At 42.0% G+C, this 16,788-nt stretch overlaps 1 protein-coding gene across 5 annotated transcripts in view; it reads left to right on the forward strand.

The window, feature by feature from the left end:
- The window catches only part of MBOAT2 (membrane bound O-acyltransferase domain containing 2), a 125,415-nt gene that overhangs the window by 19,034 nt on the left and 89,593 nt on the right, over window positions 1-16,788 (forward strand). The window contains exon 1 of one of the 5 annotated variants that reach the window (XM_042982548.1): window positions 9,655-9,672. The exons of the other annotated variants lie outside the window; for them this stretch is intronic. The gene's annotated coding sequence lies outside the window, so the exon portion shown is untranslated. Of the gene's footprint in view, window positions 1-9,654; window positions 9,673-16,788 lie in introns of those variants that run through there. 5 annotated transcript variants of the gene reach the window in all.

Raw genomic sequence — 16,788 nt, forward strand, 5'->3', positions numbered from 1 at the left:
TTTCTCCTATTTCATCTACACTGGCCTTCTCATAGTTCTTTGACTATTTGAGGCATGTTCCCGCCTCAGGGCCTTTGCACCTCATATTCGTGCTCAAGATGTCTGTATGGCTTACTCTCTACTTAAAGTAGCTTTCTGCTCAAGGCCTTCTAAAGGAGGCCTTCTCCGATCTCCCCATCTGAAAATAAAACCTCCTGACATTTTCTTCTGTCGCACTTTTAAAAATATATTTGATACATTTTGACATTATATATTCATTTCTTTATTGTCTGTTTTTCTCACTATGTAATATCCATGAGAGCAGACATTTTGTTTTGTTTTGTTTTTTCGCTAGTGCCTGGGACAGGGCCTGGCACATACGTAGCAGGTGCTCAGTAAATATTTGTCTATTGTAATAATGAACTATGAACCTGATAATTATATGTATTTTTTAGATTTTGTTTCCTAAAGCTAACTGAATATAATTTATCAGCAGCAAACGATAGAACAGATGACCTTTCTTAGCCTTAACTTCTACTTCCTTTTTGTCATTCTCCCTTAAGAGTAATGCATCACCAGTTCAGAAATGAATTTTTTTTCTTGCTGAGAGGCAGTGGTGTAAAATGGGGACAGTGCTGCTTTTTAGGTGGGAAACTTGCCAGTAGTCCTTTAACCTCTAGGTGGGACAAGTCCTGGTTCCCTTGTATGTCAAAAAGATCATGGTAGTGTTGGAGTTTGAGGATTTAGTCACTAATAACCCCTCCTGCCAAATTTATACCTGGCCAAGAGACAGAGACAGAGACAGAGAGAGAGAGAGAGAGAGAGAGAGAGAAAGAGAGATACAAGAGTCAGACCAAAGTGGGCTGGATTGTCAGCCCTTCTGCGGAAGCTGGATTGGAGGCCTTGACTTAGATGTGCCGCCATGTGGAGTTCCCAGAGCCCTGCTGCTTGGGGGTCGACTCAACTCCCCCAACGCAGGCAGAGCCGGGAGCCTACAGGTTTCCCCCAGAAGAAACACTGCTCCCCAGTAAACTTCCCACAGAGTGAAGCAGGTTGTAGGCTGGCTTTCAGCCCAGAAGGTTGAGTGAAATCGATCCTCCCCCAATGGGAAGGAGTAGGGGGAGTGGGGCCAGAGCATTACTAGGAGAAATAGGACACCCGGGGAACTGAGGGTCCCCCTAACAAGTAGGATATATTGTGGTGAAGACTTTTTTTTTAATGTTTTTATTTATTTTTGAGAGAGAGAGAGAGACAGAGACAGAGAGAGACAGAGGACGAGCGGAGGAGGGGCAGAGAGAGAGGGAGACACAGAATCTGAAGCAGGCTCCAGGCTCTGAGCTGTCAGCACAGAGCCCGACGCGGGGCTTGAACTCACAAGCTGTGAGATCATGACCTGAGCCCAAGTTGGATGCTTAACCAACAGCCACCCAGGCGATCCTATGGTGAGGACTTTTGTCCGATCTTTTCTCTGTGTAGAGTTTGGAATATAGTAAGTGCTGAGTAACTTTTAGCCATTATTATTGTTACAGCACCTGTGTATATCATGACTCATGGCAGTTATCATACTGGACTGTAATCTTGTTTTCTTTTCTTTTTTTTTTTTTCTGTTTATTTACTAGACTAGATTGTAAGCTCCTGGTGGAAGAACTGTTCATTACCTCTTGAATCTCCAGTGCTAGACGAGTTCGTGTTGGTTTGTAGCAGTCAGTGACTAGATACTGATTTGAGAACAGTGGCATAGTGAAAGCCCATGGGTTTTGGAGTCAGAAAAAAAGGAATCTGCTTTAAATTCTTTTTAAACCAAGGAGGAGAGAGGAAAAAAAAACACCAAGAAAGGAAAGTGGAGATAGATAGATAGATATACGTTTTAACAATAGTAGTTAAAACAATTTCCATTTCACCAAAGAACCTAGCTAAGTGAAGTAACACAGACCCTGAATTTTTCATCTTACCTAGGCTTTACAGTGTTTCTTTTCTTCTCATCAATAGGTAGTGGTAAAGAAGTTAAGTTCCTGCAGAGTGATGGATACATATTATTATTAGAATATGTTTTCTAATTAAAAAGTAAAGACAAAGTAGGAGAAATTAACACTGAAAAAATACAGTGAGGTCTTTTTGGATATATGTCATTAACGTGAACAGTCAGTAAATACTGTGTGGAAAAATGTATATATGGTGATAAAATTTAAGAAGACAGTAAGTTCTGGTCAGTGGCAGGAATCATTAATAGATAGTCATTAATCTCATCTGTCTTCTCTGCCTCGAATCTCTAAACTCACTGTTGTCTTCAGCGTTGCTTCCATTTTCACAGTTTCTGCACCTGTCAACCTTGTCACGTATTGTTCTGAATGTGCGTGGTGACAAGGCAAAAGTTGTAATGATGTTGGCACTCCCTTCCAGTGTGGAGAATATTACTTATTATAACTCGGGCAGAGGCAATCCTTGTTCACCCTGGAGCTTCCCTTCCGGTCTTTTCCAGTCGTGATGTCCCTTGCACACTAAAATGTCATCTGGCAGACAGTCAAGACGGAGTCTCAAAATCAGGTGTGGCCTTGAGATCCTGATGGCCGTGGGAAAGGGATACCAGCCCAGAGATCCTCCTGCTTTACTGGGTGAGGGGGGGCCCTGGGTCATGAGGCCTATAATCTACTGGCAGTTTAAATCTCATAGTCCAGAATTAGCATTTGTATGTTGGAAAATGTTGATGTTTTTTCATCATTCTTTCCCCAAACTGTTGTAAATTAGCCATATGCGAATTGGGGGGGGAGTGGACTGAGGGTGATCTTTCCTTTTGGGCCCAGTTTCAAATCTGGCTCCCCTGCTCTCGGACTTTGGCACATTACTTGCATTTTCTGAGCTTCCGTTTCCTCATTTTCAAAATGTGGTTATTCCTAACTGTTTTCCAGGTTACTGAGGTTATTATTCCCGTCACGGCGGCTATGAGACGCCTCAGTACGTTGTAGCTGCCCAACAAACGGCAGTCACCACTGATGGTCCTTTCAGAATATGAGCAAATTGTGTGAAATGGCTTCTTCCCCTTAGTGAGCGTGCATTCTGTGTTGAGATAGGCTCGTTCTTCTCAGGTCTCCCCCTCGCTCCTCCCAACAGCACCACAAAGCTCACTTGTGTTGGGGTGTGTTGGTGCAGCTGTCCCCCGTCCATATGCCTCCAGGCCGTCCCAGCTGGTGCGCAGTGGGGCTGGAGAACTCCGATCCAAGGACGGTTGTACTGAGTGGTTCTCCCTTCCGTGAGCACGTGGACACATAAGTGCTTTTGACAGGTGGTTACTTCTAAAATGAGCGTCAACACGTGATGGAAATGGCTTTTGTGTGGATGTACCAGCTAGAAAGCAATAAAATCTCACTTTTTTTTAGAATTATGTACGTTTTGTAAATTGCTTCTTCTAGGACACAGGATGGAACCATTAAAAACTGGAAATTTTCCTTGGCAGCTAAACAGAAAGTGACTTTGCGAGTTGGGGAGCGTAAGATTTTAATGGTCATTATTTCACTTTTGGGAGAAAAAAAACTTTCAAAGACTTCATTTTAGGCAGGGGAAGTCAATTTGAAGTTAAAAATTAAAAGCCTTTTTTTCTTAGTAGCTTTCTGTCCTTTACATTGGTGATTTAAGAAAATTTTTGTATAATTTTTTTATTATTAAAATGAATAATACTTGCCCATTGTGGAAATTTGGAAAGAGTGTTGCTGACTTAAATTTTGAATTCCAAATCCTTAGGAATAACATCTACACTTTGAGAATTTATTTTACTTTCCTTGGATAATTGTCTTCTGGAGCCTTCCACTTTCCACCTCCAATCTGGGTTGATGGCTCTATTGGCCTGATGCACAGTTGTCACTCTGCAGCTTTTCTGACCACATAGATGAGCCAGATTCATTATTTCTTTAATCCTGTGCCATCTTTCTTGGTTTAGACTTTTATTTTGCTGAAGCGCATTTCCAACTGACTTCCTAAGAAAGAGTACATGGGAAGTCAGCTTTCTGAGTCTTTACATATTTAAAAATATCTTCATAGAACTTTAGGTTGAAAATAACTTTCCCTCATAACCCCTAAGGCATTGTGCTGTTATTTTGCAGCATACAGTATTGCCGATGAAAAGTCTGATGCTAGTCTGGTTCTCTTATCTGTGTAGTTGACCTGATTTTTTTTCCCTTGGAGATTTGTAGGATTTTCTGTTTTTCTTCATGTTCTTAAATTTCACATTATCTCAGTGTGGATTGTTGGTAAGTTGTTCCAATTTGAGGACTCATATTCTTTTTTTTTTTTTAATTTTTTTTTTAATGTTTATTCCTTTTTGAAAGAGGGAGAGACAGACGGACCATGAGCAGGGCAGGGGCAGAGAGAGAGGGAGACACAGAATCCGAAGCAGGCTCCAGGCCCTGAGCTGTCAGCCTAGAGCCTGACACAGGACTCGAGCTCTCCCGCTGGGAGATCATGACTTGAGCCGAAGTCGGTCGCCCAACCTGATGAGCCGCCCAGGTGCCCCAAGGACTCATATTCTTTAACTCTGGGAAATCCTGTGGAATTGTTTCGAAGATAACAACTTCTTCTCCTCTTCCTCCTCCTCCTCCTTCTTCTCTCTCTCTATTTTTTCTTTCTTTCTGGAACTCTTACTGGTTAAATATTGACATCTTGGATGATTTAAGTCTAGATATTCTCTCTTGCTATCTGTGTCTTTTGGAGACTTCCTTTAATTTTATATTTCAGTCTGTGGTAATTTTTATTTTCCAAAAATGGTCACAGCACTGTTTCCAGTATTGTCACTACCTATCAAGGATGGAGTTTAGTTCCTTTCCCCTTGAACCTGGACAGGTCTATTATTACTGCTCCAGCAGTAACAGAATATGTTAGAAGCGTCGCTTCCAATATATTCCACTGGAATAGAGTTCACTTCCAGGATTAGTTCATTAAAAGGCTACAACTTCTTTCAGTATGTGTGGTTCTGTTTCTGTCTTTATTTCTCTCTCTCTCAGAGGGCTTGTCCATGGAACCCAGCCACCATGTCGTGAGGAAGCCTCGGGCACACAGAAGCCAGGTGTAGGTGTTTTGACCTACAGCCCCGGCTGAGGTCTCAGATGGCAGGCACCAAGGATCTGACATGAGTGAGTGAGCCTTTAGATAATTTCCGTCCTTGGCTGATGTCAGGCAGAGCAGGGATGAGCTCTCCTTGTTCAGCTCTGCTCACATTGCAGATTCAAGAGCAAAAGAAATGTTGTTGCTTTTAAGCTACCAAGTTTAGGGGTAGTTTTTATGTTGTCAAATTTCTCATTCTGTCAATCACGTGTTTTTTTTTTTTTTAAAGTTTATCGAAGTATAACTGACATACAGTGAAATGAACAGATCCAAAGTGTATATAGTTTGATCTGATTTGACAAATGCATATACACTTAGGTGACCTATATCCCAGGCAACTAATTTGACAAATGCATATACACTTAGGTGACCTATATCCCAGGCAACTAACCCTCATGAAAGTGAACTTGGTAGACCAGAGTGTTAGGTCATGAGTTGAAAGAGATTGGCGGGAATATGGCTCTAATCTAAATAGGATAGGAAGCCATTTCAATTTTTTTTTCTTAAATAAATTTCATTTTAGGACAGTTCTAAATTTATAGAGAGTTGTGATGATAGTACAGAAAGTTCCCGTATAATTCACATCTACTTTTTCCTGTTGTTAATATGGTATATTAGTGTGAACCTTTATCACAACTAGTGAACCAATATTGGTATGTTATTATTAACTAAATTCCATACTTTATTTGGATTTCCTTGGTTTTTACTTAAGGTGTATATTACCTTGGTCTGCCATAACAAAATACCACAGACTGAATGGTTTGAACGACAGACTGTTCTGGAGGCTGAAGTCTGAGGTCAGAGTGCCAGCATTGGTGGGGATTTGGTGAGGCCTCTCTTCCCGGCTGGCAGATGACAGCTCATAAGAAGTTCCTCTTGTGATCCAGGATCCTATGTAGAGTTTCCCATGTTACATTTAGTTGTCGTGTTTCCTTACATCCCTCTAGATGGGGACAGTTTCCCAGACTTCCTGTGGTTTGGATGACCTGACAGCTTTGGGGAGTATTGGTCGTTTTGTAGCATGCTCAAGTGGGATTTGTCTGATGTTTTCCTCATGATCAGTCAGCCTGGGCTGTGGGTGTTTGGAAGGGCACCGAGGTGCAGTGTTGTTTTCATCACTTCTTATCAAGGTGCCTGCTTTCAACTTGACTTATCACCTTTGGTGTAATTTTGATCACAGGCTAGGCAGTGTTTGTCCGGGTTCGCCACTGAGTTTTCTTTTTTACCCCACTTTCCACATTATGCTCATTGGAAGAAGTCATTCTGAGCAGCCCGCACACGAGGGTGGGCTGCAGGGGTGCAGTGTGCTGGCGGAGAGGGGGAGCTGGGAGGGGAGAGAGGGGGTAAATGGGTTGGCCTGTGCCGAGGGGCGGGGCCGGTGGTTTGCTGGAGGGGCGGGACCTGCACCGGGGGGTGGGGCCGGCGGTGTCCGGTACTGGAGGGGCGGGGCTGGCCTGTGCTGGGGGGCGTGGCCGGCCGCGTGCTTGCCAATGGATCTAAAATGCACAGGAGAGAAGAGGGGGGATGACGCCTGCTCCTGTTTTTGGCCTGAGCATCTGGGCAAATGATGGGAGGAGGGAAGAGAGTGGCTTTGGAGCGTGGGAAAGGACGGACATGAAGGATTTTCCTTTGGCTGCGTTGAGTTTGAGAGGTCTGCTAGACTTTGAAGTAGAAATGTTGAGCAGACCATTGACTGTGAGGCTGGAGTTCAGAGTACAGGGGAGGGCTCAGGATTCAGTTAAAGAATTCCATTGTGCGTTCAGACTAAGAATTTGGCTTGACAGAATAAAGAGCCTGTGGTAATTTGATTAGAATGACGAGAAAAACTAAAATCAAACAAGTACATCCTTTCTGAGAGCACTGTGAATAAAAAGAAGAAAACAGGTGATCTCTCAGTCAGCATCAGTGGCTCCGTGTGTCTGACCTCAGGTCCCAGCTAATACAGCTAGTTGAGCAGTGGAGAACTCAGAATTTGATTTGGATGTTATAAGCTATCAGGAAAAGAAATAGGAAATGTTGGGTTTTTTCCCCGAGGAAAAATATATGTGTCCATATATTTGGAGCCTCGAGGACAGTCTGCCAGTGTATTACATTTTTTTTTCTTAGAGGGACACCGGTCAGGAGTGGGAGGGGTCTGAGCAAGCTGCATTTTCACGTAGCTGCCGGCCTTTCCATCTTCTCCGGGCGGCGTGTCTACAGGAGCCTCTCCCTGCTCTTCCGCTCCTGCTCTGCTCTTCCTTCTGTGACCAGGGGGGCGGCGACTGGCGTTCCTGTCTTGATGTCTCTCTTTGTGATAATGACTAATAGGGAGGCTGAAGGATTTATACTATTTGGTGCCATAATAGGAATTTTAAAAGCTAAAACTGACATTTGGCCGTTAGCACATTAAAATTACAGCAGATTTGACTCGTGCTACAGGTGATGTCAAGTTTAAGTTGCTATCTAGAAGTTGGTTTGTTATTACTTAGAAAATAAAAGTTAATAATATTGGGGGATTTCTAGTTCTCTCCTTTTCCCTTCCATCCCCCACAGTTCTTCACTTATTTTTAGAGACTTTTGTCCTCGTATATCCTCCCTTTTCTGGGGAGTTGATTTTGAAATCCTCACCCACACTTCCAAGTTTCAGGGAGACCTTTTCGAGCTCCCTGGGTGCCCCTCAGAGCTCATCCAAGAGAGGAGTGCCTTCTCGAATTTGGGGTTCATCATTTCCTTTTCATAGTGGTAACTATAAGTGTATGTATCTTTAAACAGCATGGTGTTTAGTTTTGCTCAGTGTTGACTTTTGACCTTTATTTAAATGATTTATACTGTATGTTTTCTTCTGAGTCTTGCTTTTTAAATCAATATTATGGTTGCCAGATAGATTTCTTTTGCTAGCCATAGCTGCAGTTCTTTTGTTCCTACTTCTGTCCAGTGTGAATATGCTATAACTTATTTGTGTTCTCCTGACCAAGGCCATTTGGGTGGTTTCCAGTTGTTTACTATTTATAAATAAGGCTGTAGTGAAGTTCTTGTTCCTGTCTGCCTGTCACACATGCAAGAGTTTCTCTAAGGTTTATCTACCTAGGGTGTAATTAATGGTCATGGGGAATGTATCTTCAACTATATTAGACAATGCCAAACTGTTTTCCACAGTGGTTATACCAGTATAAACCCCCCATCAACAGTGTATTAAAATTCTGTTCCACATCCTCACCATCACCTAGCACATAGTGTTAGCAGACTGATACATTTCGGCCATTCTTTTGGGTATGAAAAGATATTTTGTGATTTTTACTTTCATTTTTTTTCTGAACACAAGAAAATTAGTATTTTTAGCTCCTGGCCACTTGTATTTTTCTTCTGTGAAATGCTCATTCTTTTGACTTTTTAAAACTTGGGTAGTTTGTCTTCTTCCTAATGTTTTTCGGGGTTCTCTCTGTTTTAGATTTGAATTCTTTGTCCATTATATGTGTTGTAAAATATCTTCTTCCAGTTTGTAGTCTGAGTTTCCATTTTCTTTATGCTGTCTTTTGATGAAGCTCTTGATTATTTCTTGAAATAACTAAAATTTTTAACATTATGATGACATATAGCATATGTAAATACGTAAAATGTACCACCTTAATCATTTTTAACTGTATGGTTCGGTAGTGGGAAGTGTGTTCACATTGTTGTGCAGCACATCTCCAGAATGTTCTCATCTCGTGAAATGGGGACGTATACCTCTTAAACAACAACTCTCCATCTCCCCCTCTCCCAGCCCCTGGTAACTACTACTCTACTTTCTGTTTCTGTGAATTGGACTATTCCAGATGCCTCCTATAAGTGGAGCTCCCCTAGTGGGTTCTGAATCTGCTGTGACTCAGTTCAGCTGGCCAGGCAGGCAGACCGTGTTCGGTAAAGGATCGGAACTGTGTGTAATGTCTGTGTGTTTTTCTTTGTAAATTTCATAATCCACAACTGTAGATAGAGGTTATTCTTATCTTCCTATTAAGAAACATGACATAAAGAGGTTAGAAATGCCAGAGGTTACTTGGTTATGGCTGGAGCAAGGATTTGTATTTATAGTTTATTAGGTAGTAATGTGCTGCTTTCTTTAGATCCACAGTTGTCAGCCCGCTATGATATGCTGGGTGACATTCACATGAGACACATTCCCATTTCCGTGTGTCACATATAGTTCCCGGCAAACCGGTTGCATCTCTGCTGCTGTTTTCTTCAAAATGGGAGGGCAAGAGTAATGCTTTGGGGATAACCTTTATTAAAGTACGTTGTTTGCAACTTTGAGGGACTATTTTAACTTTCATTAGTAATAAATTACTAGTGACACACCTTGAAACTGAGCAACTTTCCTATGGCTCATAATTGCTGCCTTTAACTACTTAATTGTGTTGACTTTCTTTATCAGCTGTGTGGAGCTGCTTAACGTTCACCTCGGAGTTGGTGTAAATATTTGATAATTTGGGATGTACAGATGGTCTTCCAGCTGTGTTTCCTCCCCGGCCCGAGAGCGGAAACTCGTGTTAGGAGTTTGGTGGCAGAGACCGTGTATCACTACTGTGTGGAGTCTTGCCTCCTCTGCGTACCCTATGTGACGAGGACAGATGTCAGTCCCTTGCGGTCAGTTCTCCAGACATCACCACATAATTTGGAAGTCCATTTTTGTTGTGATTGCATCAAAGAGTTACTTTTCAGTGCATGCTTAACATTAAAATTATATCAAGCAATAGGAATAAGAGCTTATACATACATTTGGAATGATATGGTGATCTGATTACAGTAAGACCAAATGTGAGTAGTGTGCAAATATTTAACAACACATATTTGTTCAGTGCTGCTCATATACCAGGAATAGGTGCTAAGGGTTACAGTAAACAAAATAGACAAAAACCCCTGTTCTCATGAAATGTGCATTCTGGGGATTATTATTTTTTTTTAATTTCTAAAAATTTTTTTATGTTTATTTATTTTTGAGAGAGAGGGAGAGACAGAGCATGAGCAGGGGAGGGGCAGAGAGAGAGGGAGACACAGGATCCAAAGCAGGCTCCAGGCTCTGAGCTTTCGGCACAGAGCCCGACGCGGGGTTCGAACTCACAAACCACAAGATCGTGACCTGAGCCGAAGTCAGACGCTCAGCCGACTGAGCCACCCAGGCGCCCCATATTCTGGGGTTATTTTTAAAGATTTACTGTAGAGTAATGTACAGTGTATGACATTGAGAGACCTACAGATCACTTGTGATATTTTTTTGATAGCAATGTCTGAAACCTTTAAAAGTTCTTTAAAAAAAAGTGAGGAATTAAAAATGCTTATCTTGGCTCATTTGGATAATGTATTATATAAGTGCTTAACGGCTGAGTATTCCAAAGGCAGCATCTGAGAGCTCAAGCTAATCATGAAAAGTTAATACTTTTAATATTGACATGACCCTTAATGAAAAGTATACTGATTTTGGTGGTTGGCAGTATAATTTCAAAATCAAATCAACATATGTGTAAGCTGATACTGTATTGACGTGAAATCTGATGCTAATGAGGCAGCCCAGGGGAACCAGTGAGTTTTTTGCATGATTCGAAGCTGTATAAAATTAATAGTATTGAAATTGACTTTTTTTTTTTTTTTTAGGGTGGGTGCTTTTTACCCAGTAGTGCGTACGTCCCTGGATATGAGTGCTTTCAAGTTAAATTGGGAAAGGACCACTATTCTTATTTGGGCTAACGCTTCTGATAGATAGCAGGAGTGAATACGTTAATAAATAAATTTTATTAGCAAATATAAATAAGCAATCAAATTTAGGAGATAATTTCAGTGATAACGTACCCTAAAGTGAATCAAATGAGATACATGATCCCAGCCAACTGGGGATGCTGCTTTAGCTTGTGAGGTCTGCGAAGCTCTGGAAGGTGATGTTTGAGTTTAGATGTCACTGGTGAAGTATCTGTGTTTTGTGCGTTCCAGGTGTGGGTTTAGGGTGGGGGACTGTGCCCTTGAGGTGGAAATGAGTTTGCTGTGTTGGAGATGAGTATGGCTTAGAGATGATCAGTGAGAGAAGTAGTGGTAGACGAGGCTAGAGACGGGGGCCTGGTTCTTGGAGGGCAGAGAAAAGGCTTATTTGAATTATGATGGGCAGTCGCCTAGCTTATTTGAAGCTGGGGACTGATGTGGTCACACGACTGGCTGCGTGCGGTGGCTGACTTGGAGAGGCGAGAGCGGAAACAAGGGGACCTGTAGGTGTTCAGGCGAGAGGCATGGGCGGCAGCGGAGAAGGAGCTAGGACATGCGTGGCTGGTATAACTTGGAGAGAGAGCTGCAAGGATTTAGGACTGGATTCAGTGTGAAAGGGGACAAATAAGTAGTCTTCAGGGGTTCATTGCGAGGCTTCTGATTGAACGTCTGATTTTGTGATGGTGCGTTTGCTGAGATGTGTCAGTTTGGGAGTAAGAAGTTGGTGGTTGGGGTCGGGGGTGGGATCAAGAGTTCCCATTTGGACCACAGCCGGTTTTAGAGAGTTATTAGATATTGAGGTGAGGTGGTTTAGTGGGCAGTCGATTAAATGAGTCAGAAGCCTAACGGAGAGGTCCAGACTAAAATGACTAAAAAGGGAAGTGTCGGGAACATGGAGGTGAACTCCCCAGGAGTGGATGGAATGTTCAGTTTACGTCTGTAAACTGAGGAAGTTGGACTGGATGATCTTTAAGCTCCATTCTTTCTGAAGACCAGACATTTATTGAGTCACAGAGACTCTCTGAGAAACTTGAAGAATTTTCACTAAAATGTGTCTAGCTTTTTGGATCATGACAGTGATGAACAGGGAGGAAATACAAGCCTGTAGGTGTTCCCTATCTGTATTCATTCCAATATTGTCAACTGCTTGTCCACAAGCATGATATATAAGTGAAATAAATGAAATAGCCTTCTAAAAGTAAAGGTAATCTCAATCGCACGACCACGTTCTCACTTAAACCCCCAGGATGGTCAACGTGAGTTGATTTTTATTTTAAAAATTTTATTTTTTTAAAGTTTATTGATTTTGAGAGAGAGAGAGAGAGAGAGCGCGTGCGCGCACACACACAGGAGGGTCAGAGAGAGGGAGAGAGAGAAAAATCCCAGCACAGAGCCCGATGTGGGGCTCGAGCTCATGAACCGGTGAGATCATGACCTGAGCTGAAACTGAGAGTTGAACGCTTAACCAGCCAAGCCACCCAGGTGCCCCTATTTAAAAAATTTTAAACAGCCTTTGAGAGGTATAATTGACAGGTAGTAGACTGTGCATATTTAACATGTAAAAGTGGATGTTTTGACACAAGTACCCATCCGTAGCAACTCACCACAATAAAGATAATGCACATACCCATCACTCCTGAAGTGCCCCTTAGTCACACCTCCCTGTTGCTTCCCCCTGACCTGCATCTCCAAGCACCCCCTGATCTGCTTTTCGTCATTGTAGAATGGTTTGCCTATTCCAGAAATTTATATGAATAGAATTGTACCGCACATGGTCCTCATTGGTTTTTTTCTCAATATAATTATTTTGAGATTTATCCATGTTGTTGTGTGTGTCATAATAGTTCATTCCTTTTTATTGCTAAGTAACATTCTATTGTAGGATACAGTACGATTTGTTTATCCAGTCGTTGTGAATTTAGACTCTTACTTTTTCCCGTCACAAATATTCGATTTGCTAATATTATTTGTGACCATAGAAGAGACAGATACTAAGGGGTACACACACACACACACACACACACACACACACGCACGCACACACACACACACACAGATACACACTTTCTAAACCCTCTTAATAAAAGGGGGTAGTAGCTCCTTGTTCTTGTACTTATCCCCTTTCTCTTCAGGGATGAGCAACTTGTTAGTCATATGTCAGAGTAAGTTTGACAAGTGTTGTAGATGTTAAGCAGACTAACCCTTTCTTTGTGTCTGTGCTCATGTGATATTTTGGGATGTGTGTGTGGTGAGTTTATTTATTTTTATCTGTATTAAATTTGTTTCAGCAGATTGCCTTTACTTGAGCTTTGTAATCTAGCAGCTGTGGATGCGTTAATCTAGCACCTTTTGATTTCATAGGCAAATATAAATAAATTCCTTTTAACTAGTTACCAGGAGTTTTACATGGATGGTTAAGAGTTAAATTAAAGGACATAAGCTCACCTTAACCTGGTAGGTAGAAGACGGGTACTTTTAACCTCTTTGAGGTCTTGATTAAATCACTTGCTTTCTGCTTCTGTGCATTTGGAAAGGCTTACTGCTTTTTGATTTCTGTGGATGATCTGAGACTATGCTTCAGGATCTGTCAGTTAATAAACCCCTGGGAGTCTGGCTGTTTTTAATGATGTTGGATTTCACTGTGGAGTAGGAGGATGTGGGAGGTCTGGCTCTTGCCTTACTGTTCTGTGTGCCCTTGCCTGGCAATGATAGAGGAAAGAATGTCGTATCTAGGTGTGTGCCTGTCCCAGTAGAGCAGGGTGCTTTGCTACCTAAGCCCAGTGTGTTTGTTTATGTGGGAGTTGCCATATAATTCAGGCAGTTGCCATATAATTCGGGAGATAGGATATAGTCCAGAGACGCACGCCACGTAAGTCCCTTTACTTTGTGTTCTCATGACATCACTCTTCGACCTACCACCCTTCTTTGCAACCGTCACCATTCTTCATTTGTCTTTGTGCTGCCTGTAGATTGTGTGAGTGCAGGAACCAGCATGTCTGCGTTGGTCATTGTACCTGAACAGTGTTTGTTGAATGTGGAATAGAAGTCATCTTTATGCTTCTAGGTTTATTCTTAAGTTTCTGGTTATGAAGTTTCTCGCGGTAGCACTTACTAGGAAGAGCTTTACGCCCCTAAGAGGGATGGAAGATAAATATGAACGGTTATATTCTTAATGGTCTGCTCTCCTGGATTTTAAGCAAACTCTGAGGCATGACTCCCCCTCCCCCCCCCCCCCACCCTCTACTTTTTCTTTCAGTGACCTAGCAGCACAAATGGATCCAGACACTTCACTCGGGGACAGGCGGGAATGCGTAGATGAACAGAATTTACTCTCAAGCCTTGAGAAGCTCACAGTCTCAAGGGAAGTCAGACAAGTGACAAGTGCTGTATAGGAATGATTTAATGTTTATTTTTGAGAGAGAAAGAGAGAGAGAGAGACAGAGCGTGAGCAGGGGAGGGGCAGAGAGAGAGGGAGACAGAGAATCTGAGCTGTCAGCACAGAGCCTGACACGGGGCTCGAACTCAAGAGCCGTGAGATCACGACCTGAGCCGAAGTCAGATGCTTAACCGACTGAGTCACTCAGGTGCCCCTGTGTAGGAATGGTTTAAAAAGTTTTGGGAGCCCCAAAATATGAGTAAATGTTCCATAGTTTCTAGTTGAGGAGCTGGGTGGAAGTGATCCCGTTAATTAAGATGGGGCCCCAAGAGGGAAGGGGCAGGTTTGGCAGAATGATGAGGCCGAAGAGGGTACAGTAAAGAATTCACTTTACGCGTCCAATTTGAGTTTTGTGAAGAATATTATTCTTTCTTCTAACATCTTTTAATGTTCATTTTTGAGAGAGAGAGACAGACAGACATAGTGCTAGTGGGGGAGGGACAGACAGAGAGGGAGACGCAGAATCTGAAGCAGACTCCGAGGCTCTGAGCTGTCAGCACAGAACCCGATGTGGGGCTTGAGAACCCACGAAGTGTGAGATGACCTGAGCCGAAGTCAGACGCTCAACTGACTGAGCCACCCAGATGCCCCGTGAATGTTACTCTTACTGGGCAATCTGTAGATTTTTATGGTGGTTTATAAAAGCCAATTTTCCAGATTTTTGGTTTGAATTTATTTTTACTCTGTATGAGGAGGTTGTAGTTCCCCAATTGAAGAGCTTTGTATTACCTTACTAAAGTTGGTTCTGACCATAGTGGAGTTTAAGTCACTTTATGCCTGATGAGAGGGTTGTTTGTATATAGCAGTGACCTAATCCCATTTGAAAATGCTTATATCCTTTGAGACCTGGCTGCCATGACGTGACATTTGTGGGATGAAACTCGCGACGCAGAGGCAGTGTAGGGAGATGAGATAATTATCTTAAATCTTGGTGCCCAATTTTTATGTTTGGAAATTCGAAAACAAGCATGTGTCACTTTACAAAAATGTAATTATTTGGGGACAGACAATAAATGCCCATGGTGCAAAATAAGAAGGTAGACAGGGATATACGATGAGAAGAGTCTCCTTTTACCCCGGTCTTCTACCCTGAAGGGCAACCAGTGTTACCATTTCCGGGGGTATCTTTCCAGAGGTACCCCCCAGGGGATGTCTGTGATCTTGTGAAAGCCCAGGGGTAGCATGTTCCAGAATCGGTTAACTCAGCAGCTTAATGATGTTATCAAAGCCTACTTCCTCGGTCTTTCTCTTCTGCTGTCCTCTTTATTTCTCTTAGGCAGCGTCCCAACTAACTTCCAGGCGCCTTTCCCATTCAGCGGGTCTCATGTAAATTGCAGAGGCCCCAGGCAAAGCCCATATATCTATGTCGTGTCGTTTTTACGTGTAAGGAAGACTTTCCCAAGAACCCTCGGCTTCATTTCTCATGGACCAGAACTGCGGCACATGTACATGTCCTGAATTAGTTGTTGGCAGTGATTGTCTGAGATCAGTCACTGCTCACCCCATGGCACTAGGAAAGGGTCTAGTTTTTCTTGAGGCAAGTGGCTGCCTGGTAACTGAACCAAATCAGGGTGTTCTTGGCAGGGACAGCGGTCTGCTGCTACAGGAAATCTAGATCATTTCATCTCAGTACTTATGGGGCTGCCTTATTCTTTTTGATGGCTGTTTAGCATTTTATTGACTTAATGTACCATACTTTAACCAGTCTCTGTCTTTTCCAATTTTTCCCATTATAGAATGCTGCCATACATATACATAACATTAAATATATCCTCTCCCACATTGCCAAATTGTTCTCCATCAGGATTCTGTGAGTATACACTGCCACCAGCAATGTTTCCTCATACATGTGACAATGCAGAGTGCTCTTGAAGTTTATTTTTCCCAATTAGATAGGTGACACGTTACCTTATTCTGATTTTAATTCCCATTTACCTTATTTTAGAGTTTGGGCATCTTTTCATATGAAGGAGAACTGACCATGTATATACATATATATGCCCATTTTTCTATTATTTTGTTCTCTTTATTATCGATTTGTAGGAGCTTTATATATATTGAGGAAAGTAGCTTTTTATGGTATGATTTGTAAGTATTCCTTTCCAGTTTGTTGTTTATCTTTTTACTTTGCTTATAGTGTTTGACAGTTAGGGAAATTTTTATATTTATATTTATGTACCAGAATTGCATCTAATTTTTTTTATTGGTTTTGCTTCAGAACACTTTAAAACGTTACCTTTATCATATTCTGCATGCCCGTGATGTGTTTGAATCTGTCTCTAGACTTCCATTTCTGTCTCATTGATCTGTCTCTTTATCTGGTCCTCATTCTAGCTTTTAAATTTGCTTTACTCTCTGACAGGGGAAGTCCACTCTCATTATAAATAATTTCCTGGCTATTTTACTTGTTTATATTTCTGTATTAATTTTAAGATCATCTTCTTTTCTAAAAAGGCTATTGACATTTTTGTTGTGTTAGACTTACATTTACTGATTGACGTAGGGAGCAATGAACATTTTTTATGATGCTGGAGTCTTTCTCTCTGAGAATGGCTGCCCTTTCTAGTCAAGTGGTT

Source organism: Panthera tigris, chromosome A3 (assembly GCF_018350195.1).
Source record: "Panthera tigris isolate Pti1 chromosome A3, P.tigris_Pti1_mat1.1, whole genome shotgun sequence".
NCBI lineage: Eukaryota > Metazoa > Chordata > Mammalia > Carnivora > Felidae > Panthera > Panthera tigris.